Source organism: Oenanthe melanoleuca, chromosome 6 (genome assembly GCF_029582105.1).
Source record: "Oenanthe melanoleuca isolate GR-GAL-2019-014 chromosome 6, OMel1.0, whole genome shotgun sequence".
In the NCBI taxonomy this organism is placed as follows: domain Eukaryota; kingdom Metazoa; phylum Chordata; class Aves; order Passeriformes; family Muscicapidae; genus Oenanthe; species Oenanthe melanoleuca.
Genome location: NC_079340.1, coordinates 5,873,479 through 5,892,767, shown reverse-complemented (window position 1 = coordinate 5,892,767; position 19,289 = coordinate 5,873,479). Strand labels below are relative to the sequence as shown.

Below are 19,289 nucleotides of genomic sequence, written 5' to 3'. Positions count from 1 at the left end.
TCTGAACACACTTTCCAGAGGATGAATTTTAAAGAAAACAGAAAGGAAAATATAATCACTTGCAGTTTTTAACTGAGTATCTTGGCTTCCAAGTAGTAAAAAATTATTTGTGTGAAACTGCTTTGGCACTTGGTTCTCAAATAAGCAGTCTAGAAGAAACTCAGGACTTTTCTGATATGAAATTGTTAGTGCTTGGCATTTAAAAAGCTCTTCAGAAGGCACCTGACAAATTACTTCATCAAGATTTGCGGGGACTTATGGGAATGCTGTTCAAGTAGTTGTTGAAACAGAGGTGCTCACAATTTTCCCAGGAAACATCAAAATTAATCAAATAATTCCAGGAGCAGAAGAATGCTGCAGCCAGGTTCCTTATTCATCTGTGTCCAAAGGCTGGACCCTTCCTTGTAATGAAGAAGGCACAAGCCATGGCTGACATTTCCTTGCCCCTGAGAATGTCATGACATCTTTCTGCCAAGTGCCTCTCTCTACAGCCTCTCCTCAACCAATCTGTGTATTTTCCCCCTCCCCTACATATATAATTTAATTGAATTTAGTAAAAAAAGATATTTTTACCCACCTGTCAAATTTGGATTACACTAGTCAGGATATCCAAAGTTATACTGGAGGAAGGGCACACCTGCACCAGAGGCCAGATTTTAGTGGCATGCTGAAAACGCCCCAATATGTTCAGTACCTGCATTAATGGAAGCCTGAAGAAGAGCTTAAGTACATCTAAACAATACCAAGTGTTCTGGAGTGGGACCCCAGAGAAACAAGCACGGTCCTGGCAAATCCAGTGCCCTAGAGACTACCTGAGCCCCATCCCAGCACTCCAGAGCAACTGTATACTCCAGAGGCAGATACTCAGAGCTGCAGTTGAGGAATAAACACCCCTTGAATGGAGGCCCACCTCTCACTACAGCAATGGGCTGAAAGCAAGGCACAGGGAACTTTCACATGGACAAAATTGGGGAAGATAGTGCACAAAACCACCTACCTGTGAGAGGATTAAATCTTATGCAACAGGCCACTTACTTCCTCCTGACAGTCAAGCTTCCACTGTACAGCCAGCACAGTAAATGAGATTTCAATGTGGGTAAGAAGGAGGCCAGACACAAGACACACAAGAAGTAAGGGGGTTTATTTCTTACTGAGCAGCTTGATAGCAGAAGTGCCATGGTCATTCTTTCTAATTTCAGGGACCTTTTAAATAAAGTTCCACTCCAGAAGCCAAGCATGAAAGGAGAGGAATGAAAACTCTTTGATAGATAAGATATTACAAGAGACTGTCAGAAGCTTGCTAGGAGAATGAAGTAACACTCTGGATACTGTCATTGAAAACAATAATGAAAGAGTACACCATTTTCTTAGCTGAACTATGATCAAATCTATGTTACTGCCACACAACATATTTTTTGTCCAAAAGTGCCAATTTCAAGCTATGACTATTGATCTCTATCTAACACTCAAAATTAACTGCACTACTAAGGAAAAGTGGCACCAAATCGTTTGAGAACATCAAACAGTAAAAAGCCAATGGGGTCAAATCAAGGTCAGAATTTGATGAGTAGGGTGTCAGAAATTTAATCCGTTTTGTCTAAGATAATGTATAGTGCCCATATTGGTACTTTTTTTCCCTTTCTTTTCTGTAATTTTTTTATGCTAGCTTCTCTCAAAAATATCACAAAACCAGACCTCAACTTTTTTTTTATGAACTTTTTTTCCATGACTGGAGAGAGAAAAGATTAAATGGACTGCAACACAGATGGCAATTATGCCTCTGTTTATTTCCTAATGAGTCACAAGATTATTTTTTGCCTTCTGCCACATAATTTCAGAATACAAGAAAACCTTATCTTTAAGAAGACTTGAGGAGACAAAATAAAACTGTTAAAAATTCCAGTCCAGCAAGAGACTGAAGTGTATTATAAAAAACAAACAAAAAACAAACAAACACACCCCAAAACTTTAACCACAAGTTAAGTCCCATTCACTTAAACTCAGAAATGATTGGTAAATCTGTTCCACCAACTGGTGAATGTGGTGACTATCAAGTTCATTAGTGGAAAAAAATATTCAACAGCTCTCATAGTGACACGTTGCATGAACAACAGCATTTGGATAAAGTTAATTCCCTAACTGTGGCTAGAGAAGGCTTCTACTCTGCCCCCCACCAGAGCAATCTGTGCCCTTTAACTGTTTCCCATATCACCCTGCCTGCCCCAGAAATTCCCCAGCCTTGGAGTGTCGACAGAACTCATTTCCAGCCTGTGAGCCAACTCCAGAGAGGCCACACTGGAGGCAGCACAGCTGAGAGCACAATGACCAAGCACTGCCGGGGCTTAAAATTTGGCTGGGGCCACTTGCTTTTGAAACCCAGGTCGAGTAACCAATGGCAACACCGTCTGCTTCTCACATCACAGTCTAATAATTAGCATGATCTTGAAAAGAAGCATGAGATACGTATTCATCAGCTCAAACCCTTGCCTCTCACCTCCTCAAGAAATGCCTTAACCATGGGGTTTTGGATACGGGGACTCTAAACAAAAATTAAGGCTTTGATCCTAAGCGGGCTGAATCCTCAGCCTCATGATCAGGACACACGGCTGAAAGAGAAAAATCCTTTCTTTATCTGAGAACTTTTTCTATGTTTTAGGTAGTAACTGGGGGTGGATAATATGAATTTGGATCTTGTCAGGAAGACTCTGAGTGTGACCTCCCACCTCCTACTAGAATACAAAGTATGCAAAAGAGGATCCATTTTAAAGGGAGAGCAAGACATACACTTCTTTCTGGAACAGCACTACCTCAGTGCTGGAATACACTTGGTTTCTGCAGTAGTAGGTAAAGACAACCCTACTCAGGAGATGACTGCTGCTTCAGAAACACCCCCATCCTCAGGACATTTCTATTTCTGGGCTCTAGAGGTTCCCCTTCAGTGTCTGGAGATTCCTGCTGCCTTTGGTGAGCCTCGGGCTTATCTATCCCAAGGCAGTTCAAAAACAACACAACTGGTATGGTAAAGACAGGGCACAGTTAGGTTGAATAATTTGCTACCTAAAAATGCTTCTGACAGATGGCAAGACTGTTCTGGAACACTGTGAACATAACAGATTTTGGGACAGGGTGCTGAAGAGAACTGATTTTAGTGAAAAGTTGGATTTTTATCAAAATGACCTTTTCCACTCCAACTGCCTGCTTTGCATAGAAAATGGCAAAGAAAACTCCAAAATTCAATAAGAAATTTAACATCTCAGTGACATAACTGGAATTCTGGTTTGGATGTCATTATCCTTCATGGCCAACTAGCTGCAACTGGGCTCCATGTTTAATATGTGTCATTGCCAAATGTTCCCATGATGTATCACAACAGCACAAGAAAATAGAAAACCATCATTCTCATTAAAAAAAAGCTTAGAGTTAAGGAAGAAAATGGGCCATTTGCCCCAACACTTGCAAACTCCTTAATCTGACATGGAAACCAGTTGCTTCTCCCTTGCTTACCCCCCTCCCCACTCAAAAAACCTGCAATATTCACAATCCATTCTAATTACTAAAGCATTTTCAGGCTGTGTTCCTAAAGAAATGAGGCTCAGTTGTTGGCACTATTCTCCTTTTATCTGTCCATGGTCAGTTCTGTGTCCCTTCCTCTCTTGTCTCCTCAACGCCTTCAGAAACCACACGACAGACAGGGAAGGGGGAAGGAGCTGTGAGTGCTGGGTGGGAAGAGTAGATATAAAAATTCTTAGTTCTGTTTTGATACTTTGCAACTACAGCACAGATCTACACAGCAGATCAGCAAGTCTCTGAGGTTTGAGAGGGAACACTGCCAAAAGATGATATTTCTTTCCCCTTAAAAAAAAATTTAGTAGAAACAGTTTATTACTAGGTGTTGTATCACATCTAAAGCTTTCAGTTTCAGTACCTATGTGACGCATATACTAAGTGGAGAGGGATCTTACTAAAACTTTCCAGGATGAAAAGCCTCATACTAGCCAGTCTAGACATTCTCTAGCAAATTAGGGATTAGATGGTGCTCCTATTCTGACCCCAAATAAAAATCAATAAAATTAAAGAATAAAAATTAGTTAAAAGAAAAAAACAACTACATCAGCTGAACACTAGCTAAAACAAGGCTTAGTTTGAGATGGCAAAATGCTACAATATAGCTTAATGAGTTAAATCCATCAAAATACCAATACTTGCTAAAGCATGTATTGAAGTATATTTTTATCTCATGATTAGGTGGAAACTTTCGGAAAAAAGAACTTGATTTTCTAAATTAGAGTGGAAACCAACTCATTGGCTTCTATTTGGTATTTAGCTTTCTACATATCTAGCTATTAAATTAAGAGCTTACTAAATTTTCAGTGTCTATTTAATCTCTTGGCTTACTTTAGCCTCCTCTTCTAAAATGTTTCATTTAAGTGAGATGAAAATTGTTGATTTCTGATAATTTATTACATATCTAGGAAACAGAATCATGAGGATGCACTTGAATTAAATTACATTTAATTACATTACATCTGTCTCACCAAGAAAAGGTTTTCTATTTGTGTTGGAATAAACTTTTTTCCAATACCTGGTAATTCTCCTGGTTTCTTCATACATCTTCCACAGAAGAAGCAAATGTTACTAGTGTATAGCATTACTTCTCTACAGTGCTATATGTTTTCAATTAGGAACTCCCACAATGATTTCCATACCTAGCCACTTGCTCTTCTTATTTCTTGATAAGTGATGGCCTTATCAGGAAGACGGGGGCGAGTCTGTTACTGCTTTGAGTAAACAGCCCAAAGGTCATTTTAGATGTTGGCTTTGACACTCTTGTTTCAGTAGACACCCACCATAGCTCTCATCAGTATGCTGAAGTTACCCTCATGGAAAAATAGTCTTTCAGTGGGTCCTATTGTCTCTTCGAAAGAAGAGACCACCAGTGGGCACTTAATGAAGAAATGAGGAAAATTCTATCAAATTCCCCTCAAAGATACCTGACAGAGGCATTTGGTCTGAGGTCAGGATCCAAGTGCTGGAGGTCTTCCCTGAGGTCTGCTAAGGTTAGGGGATAGTCCTCGAGTTAATGGGGTCTCTGAGGCCCTGTGTGTCTCGATGGGTGCCACAGTTCTAGCTAGTGTTCAAGGACCTGTTAAAGAAGATTTCCCCAAGAAGTGACAGGAGCAGAAGACAGCCCAGCTACATGGGCACAACTGACTTTAGCAGGCACGGCTATGTGCACTATAATAAGAAAGCTAAATGGCTCACATGACACCCCCACTTGGGGTGTCCCCCTGCACAGCTGTCACACACCCCACTGCCCTCCAACCCAGGCAGTAGAAGAGTAGAAAAGACACAGCTTTGCTGAAAAAGAATCATCCACTGCCAGAGTGTTCTGGCAGCATACACCACCACCATGCCTCCCCATCAGTAAAAGGTCGTTCCAACACTATACTCCTGGCCACCTTCTCCCACACACTCTTCAGCATGAAAGCAGGAAGAACCCAGCAGACAGATCTAAAGATACTAACATCCTGCAAAAGAAGAGTTGCATGACTAGAGTAAGATCCAGAGCAAAGGCCAAAACACACACAGGGCTGATATAGCAATATGCCTTGTATTGACAACTACAGACTGAGCAACACAATCCACAAGGGATATCACCACCCAAGGCAGAATCCAAACTTCCCTGCAGAATCACTCCTGAAGTCCTTTCAGGAAACTTCGCACAAACAAAAGTAATTTTCTTGTTAAAATTAGATACTTCAGGCTCCTAGGCTCTCATTTTAGTCACCCGAAGATAAAAGTATTTCAAAAGACTATGGAACAGGCAACTCTCACTGAAGTCCCATGTAAAGAGTTACTGTGGATTCAGGCCCCCAGGATGCTATTCTGGTAGTGCCTGGTGCTTCACTTCTCTCCCCTCACACTAACAGGCAGACAGCTTATTAGCAAGGCATCTCAGACACTTCTTCTCCCCAGACTGAACACAGAACCTCCAGTATCTGAGGTACAGTGTCAAATCATTCATCCTGCTAGAGCACAGCATCTGTGTCCACTTTACAAAAGTGGAAAGGTACAGAATAGTCCAAACCTCATTGCCCAGCAAGACACAGGTCTGAGGCTCTCCTAAAACACAAGACAACAGGTTGTACTGATACATTACCTCAATACTTCTGTAAAGAGAGGTAAATGCTAATATATATGCTGTTAAATTTCTATATGAAGTGCACCTTTTATCATGTTTGCCTCACTTCTGTGCAGCTAAATAAGAAAAGAGAGAAACCAGAACCATGACAAATAGCTACAGAAGACAGCAAATACGTGTTTGTTATTCCAAGATGATGCTGTCTTTTCAGAGCTAGACACAGGTTACTACATCTACCAGTCCTTTTGCTTCAAGACACACATGACAGTAGCTACCAGAACATCCTGTTCTTTTCCATCATGCCTTTTGGAATCCAGCTGTATTGTGACCTCTGGCACTACCCTCACAACCAGCATGGGCTGTTCTGCTACCCTTAGAGATGAAACTTCTGGTTTTAAGAAGATATTCCTAGCACAATTCATTCTGAATGGCATTATCACGCAGCTGCTAATAGATAAAAACTACTGAGGACACATCCCATTGCTCTTTTTCCCTCCGTTCACTCCACAGCAAACAACACCTCAGAGCTCAAGGCTTCAGAGACCTCTGCAAAAGCAGTCAAGCTCAACTTCCACAGAGCCCTGTATGGTATTGTATAGGCACAGAGATGCCTTCTCGACACGGGGCTCCATTTTCCAGTACATAATTTTTACTTTGTGCTAAACAGACATCAGAGTGTGAAAACTCCCTTTTTTTGGGTTTGACATTATCGTACAGACAAGAAAACCATATGCAGTTTTCAGCTTCAGCTTTTGCTCCAAGTTGGGATCTTTCTGTTACTTTTTCCAATACACTTTCAAGCCCAGACACTAATTCAGTCTACTCCCTACTTCAGCTGCTCTCCTACTCTGTGAGCAATGTCGGCTTTTTAGCACTATGCAGGAGTCACTAAACAACACCTGAGAAGGGTGCTTATAATCCTAGGATGGCACACCACAAAGTAGGCTCCTTGAATCCAGTATTTGCTCCATAAAAGGACCTGAGCTTGCCAGCTGCACAGCCCAGCACTGCTCACTCATGAATGGTAGAATAGCACCAGTGGTACTTCACTGCAGTCCAATATCACAACCTGTCATCTTCCTTGCTAAAGAAAACACAAGCTGTATTTAAGCAATAATACCTTCTGGGAATGTCTAGCAACAAGTACTCTGAGGAACAAGCTGTGCCTCTGGCCCTTACCCTCACCACTCAACATTCACAGGCTGAGTTAAAATAGCTGACTTAAAAGTCATAATTGCTATTCTCAACAGTAAAATACTTTTTTTTTTTTTTTAATGTACCTTTTAACATGCTGCAAAGTTAAACATGGCTTGCATGTTGCTATGGATATGATTTCACATTTGTAAGATTGGTCTTTCCTGGCAGCTAAATGCCGGCATGAGAACAAATAGGAGAACAGGGTTTTGTTTGGAATTTTGCTTTGTTTAGGATAGCAGCTAACTACTTTTCTTATTAACAAGCTTTTGATTTTACTGGAGTTTCTCTAGGAACAGAGTTCATCTCATTGGCATTAAGCACATCACAACCAATCCTCCAGTCTGTTTAAGCAGAGTCCTGACCTCTGTGGCACCACTTAGGAGAATCAAGGTATAGGATCAAGCCTCAGTCTGTTTACACATCTGCCATGGCTGATATCAGACACGATACAGTGCATGAAAATATCCTTCACCTTTGCTTGCTTCATTTCTCAACACAGAGAGCAAGAGGGGTTGACCAAGAACTAACTTTTATTCAGAATAAAAACATTATCAATTCTGACTAAAATAAGTTAGGTTTTCATTTGAGGAGAGGAGCAGTTTCATTCCATGGCATCCCAGGAAGCATCTCCAAAACGGAATTGATAAATTTGTGTCAGCTGTATTCATGAAGAAAGACTAATGGAGCAAGAATAAAACCCAGACTGGCAAGAAGGTATTACCGGTTCAGAATACCATGTCTAAATGTCTCCTTCACATCCACACCTAATGACTTGTGCCCATCTATTTCAAAGGCTCTGTGTGTACCTCTAGCCCTCCTGGATGACTTATGGTCTTCAGTGGAACATTTCACCCCTCACTGAATGAACCTAGGGATAACTTTTGCTGGCTGGTTGGTTACATGTAGGATTGTATCAGCTCAACTGCTATCACTAGGAAATCTGAAAATAAGATATAACTGCACAGACAAATCTGGGGATTACACCACACCACGTCCCTCCAAATCACACAGCCAGAGTGTTTACCTCTGTCTGTGTGTTGCTGTCATGACAAATTCTGTACCTATTTCAGTGTCAGAGATAGATATCAGTCAAACTTGACTTCAGCTTTTGAAGTGGGTGGAGAGCAACACCACCCCTCTCCTGTGCTGGAGCCTGCAACTAAACTGCATTTTGCTCACAAACATATCTGTAGTTCTGCTGTGTTCTGACTTTTAAAAAAGAATCTCATTGGACAGACACTACCAGCAAGTTTCTCCACTCCATGGAGTGTCTTCACAGCCCTCCCACATAGTGAAAATGACTCAGACTAAACTACTAAATTTAGGACATTGGTATTCTATGTGTTACGCTGGTGTTCATACAAGTAATGCCTTAAACAGTAAATTTCTGAATTAAGCATTCAGGCATCTTTTCTATGCTGCATTTGCCACTGAAACAGAATGGCAATGAAGGTGGGCTGAGGAGGAGGTTATTTGGATCATGATTTGGCCTGTGTTTTGGCTAGAGCTATATGGGAATTTGAATGAGGTTTGCATGCACTTTTAGAAGTACATAATGACCCAATATCATGATGTTTGATCTCAAGTGATGAGATAGTGCAAGATTAGCTGCCCTTGGGAGATTCCCTTCATCTCAGGCAAGAGACAGCAGGCTTTGACTCACAAATGGGGAGGATTTCTCTTGGGATGATTAGACCAATTCCCGCTCCTCAGCATCTAACTCTCCCATCTTTGTGATGTTCACCTCCTAAAAGGAGGCTTCATGAAGCAGCTGCTGAGCTGCAGGTTGCAAATCCATGCAGCCAACTAGATCAGTAGTTCTGTAACTCAGTATAAAATACAGAGAATTATTGAAAGTTTTTAGTTTGCAAATCAGACCTTGCTTCATGAGCAACAATTATCCATGTAGCAAGGACAAGGTAGTCTGGAAGAAACCTGTGATGGCCATGAAGTTATGTGGCTATCATCAGCAAGTCAGGGCTTTGCAGAGAGATTGGCCACGTGGTCTCCACCCAGAAAAAAGGACAAGTCCCTGCCCCTATGAGGAGCAGAAGAAGCAATGAGAGGGACGGGATGAGAAGAGGAAGGGGAGAAAGAGGAGTGCTAATGAACCTTACCTGTTGAGGTACTCTTTCCTCTCTGTTTGCTTAAAATCACCAACAAATCAGTGTGAGCCTGAAGTCAGGCCAGAACCTGGCCAAGACACCACCCTCTCCTTTAGTCAGACCACACCACCTGCTGAAGCCAGCGAGAGTTTACGTGGGTATCTCCAGCAAAGACTGAATAGAAGCAATGATTCATCTATTAATGAACTTTGGTTCTTAATCTGGTTGCCAGGTGCCTCCAGAAAGGCACAGTTTTCTTAAATATTAGTATGTCTTGAAACTGCTGAATAATCTTTACAAATACAGTTCATGATCTGTTACCTGATTAAAACCATGCAATTGCTAGGAGCAATATGAGCTGTTTACACTGCACATTTCTATCACATGCCCTTCCTTTGTTCCTCATCACTGGAGCACAACTCTTCAATAAAAATTAGGTTAATGCAAAAACATTTTAACACTTTCACATAATTCGTTGCAGCTTCCAGAAATATTTATACAGGTCTGATGCACAGTATTTTCAACCTGGGAAACTGGGCATTCTTGTCTGAAGTTCTGCAGAGCAGGTAAAGAATAATTCTTCTCAGTAAAACCCACAACTTTTTCTTGTATGATCACCTGCCCCAAGGAAAATTTCCCCAGTACAATGTCTATCCTTGCCCTGACCCCACCCAAGAAGCAGTGATCTTAAAAGACCTCAAAGTGCCCATTTAAGAGAATCTTAAAAACCCATGCCTAGAAGCAATCTGGAGGGATTATTTAATCTCTTTCCTTGCTCCAAAACAGAATAAATAACTGAGACCATCTCTGAAAAACATTCATCACACTTTTTCTAGCAAAAATTCAGACAAGAATATGCCCCTTTCTCCCGAAGTAATCTGTGCCATGATTTTACTTCTTACGCAATTAGACAACATTTTCCTAACACTCAAGCTGTGTTTCTTCACTTTATCACCTCATATTTGTCCAACCAGGCAACGTTGACTGGGTCAAATTACCCAGTTTTATCCCCAAGATTTTGACTGGTAGCAGAGTCAGAGAATATAATGAAGGAAAGATGTTGAAAGACCAAGAGATATACTAAGATCAGAATATCTATATGATATCTACTGCACACTAGTTGCCCTATAAACTGAGAAATTACATTAGTTAAATATTAATTACTCTTGGAAATTACATTTTCAAATCATTTTACAATTTAGGTCCACACAAACTGTATGACAAATCTGTCTACTATCTGTCCAGGACTCCAAATCTCTTTCTTGAGCGGATCCCCAACTTCATTAACACTTCCTTCTTTAGAATACTTAAAGGGGCTTGTGAAAAAGTTAGGGACAAGCTTTTTAGCAAAGTCTGTAGGATAGCACAAGGTGTGTTATTTTTAAACTAAAGTTAGAATTAGACTGCATGTAAGGAAGTAATTTTTTACAAGGAAGGTGGTGGAACAATAATACAGGTTGCCCAGAGAGGCGGTGGATGCTCCATCCCTGGAAATACTCCAAGTCAGGCTGGACTGGGCTCTGAGCGACCTGATTTGGTTGCAAACGTCCCTGCTCACTGAAGGGGGCTTGGACTAGATGGCCTTTAAAGGTCCCTTTCAACCTAAACCATTCTATGATTCTGTGGACAAGTAAATCTTCCTTGGTAAAACTAATTTAAAATATCTCTTTAATAACTTCTACCTTGTGAAACAGAGTTGCCTCAATATATCCTACCATGGCGATACATTTAGGGGGTTTTGCCATCTTGCCTTTCCAAGCATTATCCACATGAAGCGTCCCTTGCCACTAAAGAGTGCTTCCAAGAGTTGCTCAAAAGCATCCTTCCACTTGCCCCAGGCAGGCAGCTTAAATTACACCCACCTGTCAAAGAGGCTCTACTTTTTCTGTCCTTACCCAGAGAAGTCTTTCCTTCATTACTCCAGAACTTCAGGACAAGCATGGATAACACTTCTTCATTTCTCCAAGCCTGTCCTTACAGAAGGAGCTGTATGAATGCTCCAATCCTGCAACTGATCCCAGCAAATTTCTAACATATTTATGAAATATTTAATTTGACTCTATTGCTACAGGCATATTGCTGTCAGGTCCTTTTCCCATATTTGTTCTGATGTTTCCTTCTTAACCTTCCAAAGGTGCTGCTGTAACATCACGCTTTTAAACCTTTGCACTGACCTCTTTCAAATTGAGCACAACATTTTCCCACTAGGTTGGTGAAGGCTGCCCTGTGATAGAGCCTTATTTCTTCATAATCTAAGAGAAATTTACATCCCTGCCTTTGAAGTATAACATTAGCAAGAGCCAAATATGTTGTCTCCACACTTTTGATTTGAAAATGAAGTGGTTTTGTATTCCTGAATTGAAACACTTAGTTTCAGTGAGCTGAACCAAAGTAAAATATTTTGATCTGACCCAGTTTGACTTCAGTTTCTTATCTGTCTGAAGTGAGCCTCTGTGTCCAAGCTTTTTCCCATGATCCAGCACTACAGTAGGTAAGAGGAGAAATTGCAACACACTCTTGGTTAGATAATGCAGAAATGGGAGTGGCTGTAAGAAATAATCAGGATACAATGTTTCCTGTTCCAAAAATACCACAGTTGTTCACACAAATGGCTCAGACTCAATATTAAGTAACACACAGCAACTCAGCTCAACAAACTGTTTTGAAATGGATCAAACTGATTCAAAGCAAAGTATTTCAGAAATACCATCCTAGCAAGTCTTAATTAAATTTCAATCTCACAGAATTTGTGCATAAAAGTCACTTGAACACCAAGTATTTTTTAACATAATATAATTAGCAACTGTAGAAACAGATCAGTCATCATAACTTGCTGCACAGGAAGATCAGAACACTGATTCATACATACTTTATATACATTTAATTGCTTCAGAAACCCAGCACTTTTACATCTTCTTCATAGCATAACAGTTCAAATGGAGGTCTTTGCTCTCCAATGGTTTACACATGATGGGAAGTGATGTTAATCATGAGAACCACCAGAAAGTTCTTTTGAGCCAATTAGATGGCATCAGTCACAATGGTATTAGTCATCCACTCCTCAAGAAGGAACCAAAAGTTGTCATTCATCTATTCCAGAAGCTGCAAAAGACATGAGGGAAGTGTACTATTTCCCATTCTTCTTGCAATCATTGTTACACATAATGACACAAGCTGGTATTTTCTGTTCCTTTTTTAGAATGGTGGTTACTCTCTGTGCAGGTTACAAGAGAGACTTTGATCTCATTTAACTGCTTCATACTCTCTCTGCTCTTTCTTGATCACCACATGACCCAAAAAGAAAATGGGACCAGAAAATGTTGCCATTAGCCTGATGCCATTAGCCTGATGTCATTAGCCCCTGCAGCTTGTAAGGACAAGATGAGTGAAATGTGATTGCTGGTTAACAGTAACAGAGGACAGAGTTGTCATATATCGTGCCATGACTCAGCAAGCCAGTGAGAATAATTAGAAAAGCATGAAAAGTGGTAACCAACACGTGGAAAAGTGGACACTCAAGGAAAAGCTGATAGTGAAGTGCAGGGGTAGAAGAAGAGATTACAGGTGACCTTGCCCCTGATAGGTCACAGCTATACTAATTACCAAAGAATAGCCTTGCCCTTAATAGGTCACAGCTGTGACTAACAAAAGTGTGAGAAAAGCGGTGGGTTGGCTGGCCAAGGATCTTGGAGAAAGAAGACATGGAGGAGGTAGAGGAGCCCTGAGGAAGAAAGAACAGAAGGTACTGAAGGAATGCTTCGAAAGGACTGAGTAAATGGGAGAGACACTTGCTGCTGTAAGGAATCTGCTGTGAGGTCAGTCTGGGTCTGCAGTTAGATCCTGCAGTGGGTGCGTGCACCCACTAAGTCTGTGATTAGTTGGAGTCAGGATGGATACTCTGAAAAAGGAATAAACCGGGGGCACTTTTCATGCTGTTAAATGAGAGTCTGCGTCTTGGCTTCTTTCTATTCCTAAGGAGAGGTCTGCTGCAACAGTGAAGCATCAGAAGATGCTTCTTGCAGAGGATTCAAGGTGGAGGGCTGGAAGAACAGACAGAGGAATAACACTGTAGCAGAGGGACAGACTGGCCTGGAGCAGCCAGACTAACAAACCACGTTATTGAGATCAATAAGTACCACTGATCTCAGTGAGCTGTGAAGTGGGGGAAGTCCAGGAGGAACTGATTTGAGGAGAGGTTGCTCAAACCCTATTTTTCCACAGCAGGATGGTTTGGGAATACCAGAGATGCTGGTGTAGCAATCTATCACTTTCATCCCAGCCAGGAGACTAGACTACCCCGTGGCCCTGGTGAGCACAGAGATCTCTGTATATGACGTTGTTCCAAAGTGAGAGGCATCTTTGAAGCAGTCAACAGCTACATACATCTCCAAGGCACAGACTGGCCAGCTTGGGAAATATCAACTCTTGAAATCCCTCCAACACATTATTTTTGGAATACAGAGGTAGTGAAACAGAGGATGAAAAATCAGAAATATCAACCCTTCTAACAGAGAGGTTAATAGAGCAAGTTAATAGTAAAGTAATATTCTTGAGAAGGCAAAGAAAGATCTGTGGCTGAGAACTCAAGATGCATCTAGGGGAAATTCTGGGGAAACTCTGCAAACGTTTTCATGGGATCTGGTCCTCTGGGATGACATTTTGGCTCTCTGCCCAGTTAGAATTTGCCTTTGAAGGATTTTATTGGCTAGATCCTCAGGCAGAGTAAACTCTGATGCTGCTTTTTAGAAGCAGGACAGAGTTATGCCCCAGATCTCAGACTGGTAGGATGGTTTTCTCAGGGGAGCTATATCTGACAGCTTCACAATGAAACCATGGCATGAAACTCTAATTCAACAAATTGGAAACTGACTTTACAAGAAGTCATGTTAACAGATAGTATCAAATCCAAGTGGCAAAGATCACAATTATTTCTTCACATTTTGTCTTTTGTGTGTGTGTGCTTCAGCCCCAGAGAAACAGATTATAACTCAAGAACTGGAGCTAATTAAACTATAACATACTAGAAGGAGATTTGGCTGTGTTGATATATCTGGAGTGTGGTACAGCAAGATATTCCTCTGTAAACACTGAAATACCTCCCCAGGATTTCTCATAATTATGAAATAATTCAGAGTATCTCCAGAAGAAGTCTTAGGTTTGAATACCAATCCTAAAACTAAAACATGCCTGAACTAGATCAATCAAATATTCTAAGACCATATTTACATACCAAAAAGAAGATGAAGTAGTAACTGTGCCCTGCAGTTGTTGCTAGGCCTCAGCTTTCTGCATCCAGCTGCATTGAATCCAGATTCATTCTCTCCAAGAGATGGTATCTAAGACTCCCTGATTTGTTTTTCACACCATCCAGTAGAAATAACTTGATCAAAGTGAACTAAGACTCACAGCAGCCCTCTTTTTCTCAGAGATCTTCCAGGACCTGTAAAGATATAACTTTAATATTCCAATGTGCAATTATAACAAATGTGTTTTTTGCACCATGCTAACAGCATAAAAGGTCTCTAACTCTGAGGTGGCCCCTGCTTTGCTCACTGAATGAATGAAGCAACATTGACCTAAGAGGTGTTGATGTATCCCACATGAAGGGGAACAAACTTTCAGTGCAGAGCATCTTCACACCGGTATACTTTTCTCCAGTCTCTAACTGACCTAGACATACTGCTGGCAAAAGAAAACTAGGAGTGAGGTTTTTGATAGATGAACTCTACTAGCACCTCCTACTAGGCTATAAGATATGTCCAACCTACTTGTTTATGCACACCCTGCCAGAATTTACAACTGCCCCTGCAGAGTCAGCAAAAGCTAACATCTCTGTGTCTCATCATGCAAGAGATGCTCACTGAAGACATGGCAAAGAGGAGCTCTGGGCATATGCAGTATATTCATGCACCTGCAGCAAATCAGTGTGTCTGCAGGCAACAGATGCCTTTGCAAACATGCAGCACTCCGGGCTCTTTTAATGCTCATCTGCATTTAAATACTGCTAATTGGAACTCAAACTCATACTTCCCTGGCTCTGAGCAAGAAAAGCATATCCCTTTAGCCTAGAGTTAATGTCTAGGCTTAGCTAATTGTCCTGGCTCCCTCCACCACCAACAGAGACAGGCAGTGCTGCCATATGATTCACTCTCCTAAATACATAATGAATCACTCTGGCCACCTTCAGTCAAGAAGGAGACACAAAAGAGTGCCTGTACATGTTGCTTAGACTACAGACCTGGCCTCCAGATAGCTCAAGAAGGATAAGATACAGCCTACCTGAATGGCCTTTTCTTTTGAATGTATCCAGTGGTCAAGGCAAATAAAAAATTATCTTAGATTGTGTCTTCTTGACATAATTAACTTACAATGATAAAATGAAAGCAGTAATCCAAATGCACTAGTATTAATTACAGTAACACAAGCAGCAGTTCCCGTAGAAGTCAACAGCTGTTCCACATGAAACTCAAGTGTGCCACAGCCTGTGTGTAGATATATATCACACATCTTCTCAATATGAAGGCCACTGCCAATTCACGTGCCATGTATGTTTTCAGTCAGAAAAGAAATTAAGCCATTGATACAAGAGTCTGAAAACTAGGTCATGAGATTCATTCTGCATGATCCTGGTGTCCTGCATGAAACTTCCTGTCCAGACATACACCTGCAACCTCATGCTTTCACCATAGCTTTGATTTACATCCTCTGCTTGGCCTCTGCAGTACTTTTAAACCTTCCAGAGAGGGTCTGCTTGGGCCCAAGCTGCACTTCTGGGGAAGGACAGGGAAGAACAAGCCTCTGCCAGTGGGAAAGAAGACAGACTCTCCTCCTGGTCTCAGAGCTTCTGTGGGGAAACACCAGGCAGGGCAGGCTGCCAGGCTTCCCTCAGCAAGAGCTGCATTGCCAGAAATGACCCAAGGGATCCACTACATCATACAGAGGCACAGTATTTACATGCACAGACCTTGTGCTCCAGTGTTCCCAGAGCAGCTGCCCTTTCTGCAGTGAGGGCTCTGCCATGTCCACGAGAGGGCTGTTCAAGGCCCATTGGAACAGGTCCAAGCATTGGATCAAGTTTGACTGGCTCTAAAACATCCAACTGTGTGGTGTGACATGTCCCTTTATCTCCTGGGGAGAAAAGGATTTTATGTATTTTCATTCTAAACACATAAAGCAGGTAGCTAGATGAAATACAGCACTTTCAGGATCTGAAAAAACTTCTTGTAGGTGTGAAGATTGCCAGTGACATACATCATTCTTCATTGAACATTTTGCTGATCTCTGATTGCTCTCCCTTTGAAAAACCCTAACTATTCTTTTTACATGGAATTTTGACCAGAGCCATTGAGATGTCTTTACACATAGATTTGGCATAGAGACTGCAATGGCAGTGACATATTTATCTGGCTGGGCTTGTACCTACCCTGTGGTTGGGGCAGAAGAGCAAATGTCTATGTCAGCTACATCTGGAAAGAAAAAGGGTTTCTGTTTGAGTCAGCACACAGCATTAGGTAGCCAGGAACTGACTGCTCCACTGAGCTCCGAACACTTATGACAACATCCCCCATCAACCAGCTTTCGAAAGATCACTCACATTGAAGTATATGACACCAATTGAAATATATTTATTATGCAATATAAGTTTAATGCTTTGAGAGCACTACTTACAGCACTTTGTCCTGTAGAATTCCCTGTAGGATCCTACTTCCAAGGCTTATAAGTTAACCAGGCTGTCTAGACCAAGTTCTATATGTGATGTGGATAAATACACCACAAACCAAGAGTAGCAGGAGGACACAGTTTTTTCCCTGCAAGTATATCATAAATAATACAAATCAGACTATGAATGATGGGAGAAGACTATCAAGTGTATGCAACAGTCATGACTTACACCTACCAGAAATGTGTGCCAACACATCACATCAATTGATTATCTTTTCACTTGGTCTGCATCTGACCTTGCCATGTTCATTCCAGTAATAGAACAGCTTCAACCTCAAAGTTATCTTACAAATAACATTTTTCAACTGATAACATGCTCCCACACTTAAATTAACCAAACTTTTAACTACACTTCAGCCTATGTTTTGTATACAAGTTTAATGCCAGAATAGTTGGGAAAATGAAAGAGTATCTTTTTAACAAAAATACGTGTTTCAGTAATAAAGCACATGTCAAAGTCAACAATCAAACAGCTCAGGCAATGCAAGGTAATGCATGTTTTCATTCCAATTATAGGTTTCTTAATTTAGCAAACAGGATTTTTGACTGCATTTAAAGAGGTAATCAGTAAATCAATATTAAATTTTCATAAAATAACTCATGTTACCACAGAAACAAACTTAAGCAAACTGGTGCCACAAATCAAGTAATTAGGCAGAAAGAATAATTTAATGTCTTTTAAAAATTAATGATTTATGATGCTATGTCATGTTTGGGACATAAATATCTATTATCTTGCATTTTCTGTTCCTTCAGCCCTTTCTAATAAGGGGTAACTCAGCCAAGTCCAAGAAGTGAACAGTAATACAATATGATGTAATCTTTGCCTCTCCCTTGAGAAGCAGAAACCACATCTTATGTCAAATTACTCCATGCACAGGGAGCACCGCAATACTGCATACCTACAGCTATCCACGGATTACAGGATTAGACTCCTGTGTATACCTGGCAGCAATCTAATAAATTTAAATTAAACTGCCATAAAATAGACAGGGGCAGTCTTTTTACTCTTGCCCTACAGTACAGCAAGAAATGTATTGTGCTATGTATTTGCCTTATTACTTAGTTCTTCCCACCAAGAAGCAGGTTTCCCTAAACAATAGAAGAAGAGGTTTAAGTCCTTATGCTCTTTTAGCTGGACATCAGCAAGATCCACTTCTTCAACAACTCACAGTGCAAAGGGTTGTTATCTTCTCTGCAGGACTCTAATCTGATAAGGAGCCAAGACTGAAGCCAAATCTCAGCGAAAAGAGGAAGAAAAAATATTGTCTTCCTCTTTTTTTTCTCCTTGTTCACAGAACATTACCAAACTGGCCTTTAGTATAAGTTCAGCTCACGGAAGTAATTCTTGAAAGCCCACTAGTGGAGAGTGCATTTCCTTCTCCTTTCAGGTTGAAAAGAAAAATTTCTGTGAGTCTACTGTAATGGAGTATTTGTCTGTATCAAAAACACCCTGACCTCTCCAGCCAAAAGATTAAATACCAGCAGCCCACTCTGTCACTAGTTCACTATCAGGAAAATACATGGGAGGAAAGACACAATTCACATAAAATTCACAGAGAAAAATAGTAAAAAGAAAAAAAGACATCGGTAGTGGTGGGAGTGAATGAACAAGCTTAATAATGAAGCCAGTAAAAAGGAAAATACTCTCTGGCCAATTGATAATAAAAGGTTACTTGAGGGAAAGGGTCAGATCCTGAGCAGTGCAAACTGGCCCAACCTCAGCAAAGCAACAGTGATTAACAGCAGCTGCAAAAAGCCCCAGGAGACAGAAAAACCCAGCTATAAAAATGGAACTGGAGGCCCACATTCTGAAAAGCTTCCACTCACTTTCAGCACCAGACTGAGGTACAGAGGTGACACTGAGGGTTTGGTTCTGTGGGGGAGCTCCTGCGAAGTAAGCTAAAGTGTGAATTTACACTGCATTTATTCTGGGTCTTAAGTAGGCTGTAAATTCATACCCAACCTATTTTACAGGGATTTCCCCAAGTAGATAAGCCCTAAATTTGCCTCCTAATCATGGAGGTATACAAAATAAATACATGCTTTCAAAAATGCAGACCTACACAGGAATCTCTCTTTTGCTTGTAGGGGCAAGTGGGTACTGAATAGAATATATTGTA

At 41.0% G+C, this 19,289-nt stretch overlaps 1 long non-coding RNA gene across 1 annotated transcript in view; it reads right to left on the bottom strand.

Moving 5' to 3' along the window:
* LOC130254772 (uncharacterized) overlaps window positions 1–19,289 on the bottom strand; it is a 48,717-nt gene that overhangs the window by 14,898 nt on the left and 14,530 nt on the right. The window contains exons 5-6 of the long non-coding RNA XR_008840820.1: window positions 17,113–17,252; window positions 14,675–14,884 (exon numbers count right to left, since the gene is read on the bottom strand). This is a non-coding gene — a long non-coding RNA (uncharacterized LOC130254772). The remainder of the gene's footprint in view (window positions 1–14,674; window positions 14,885–17,112; window positions 17,253–19,289) is intronic.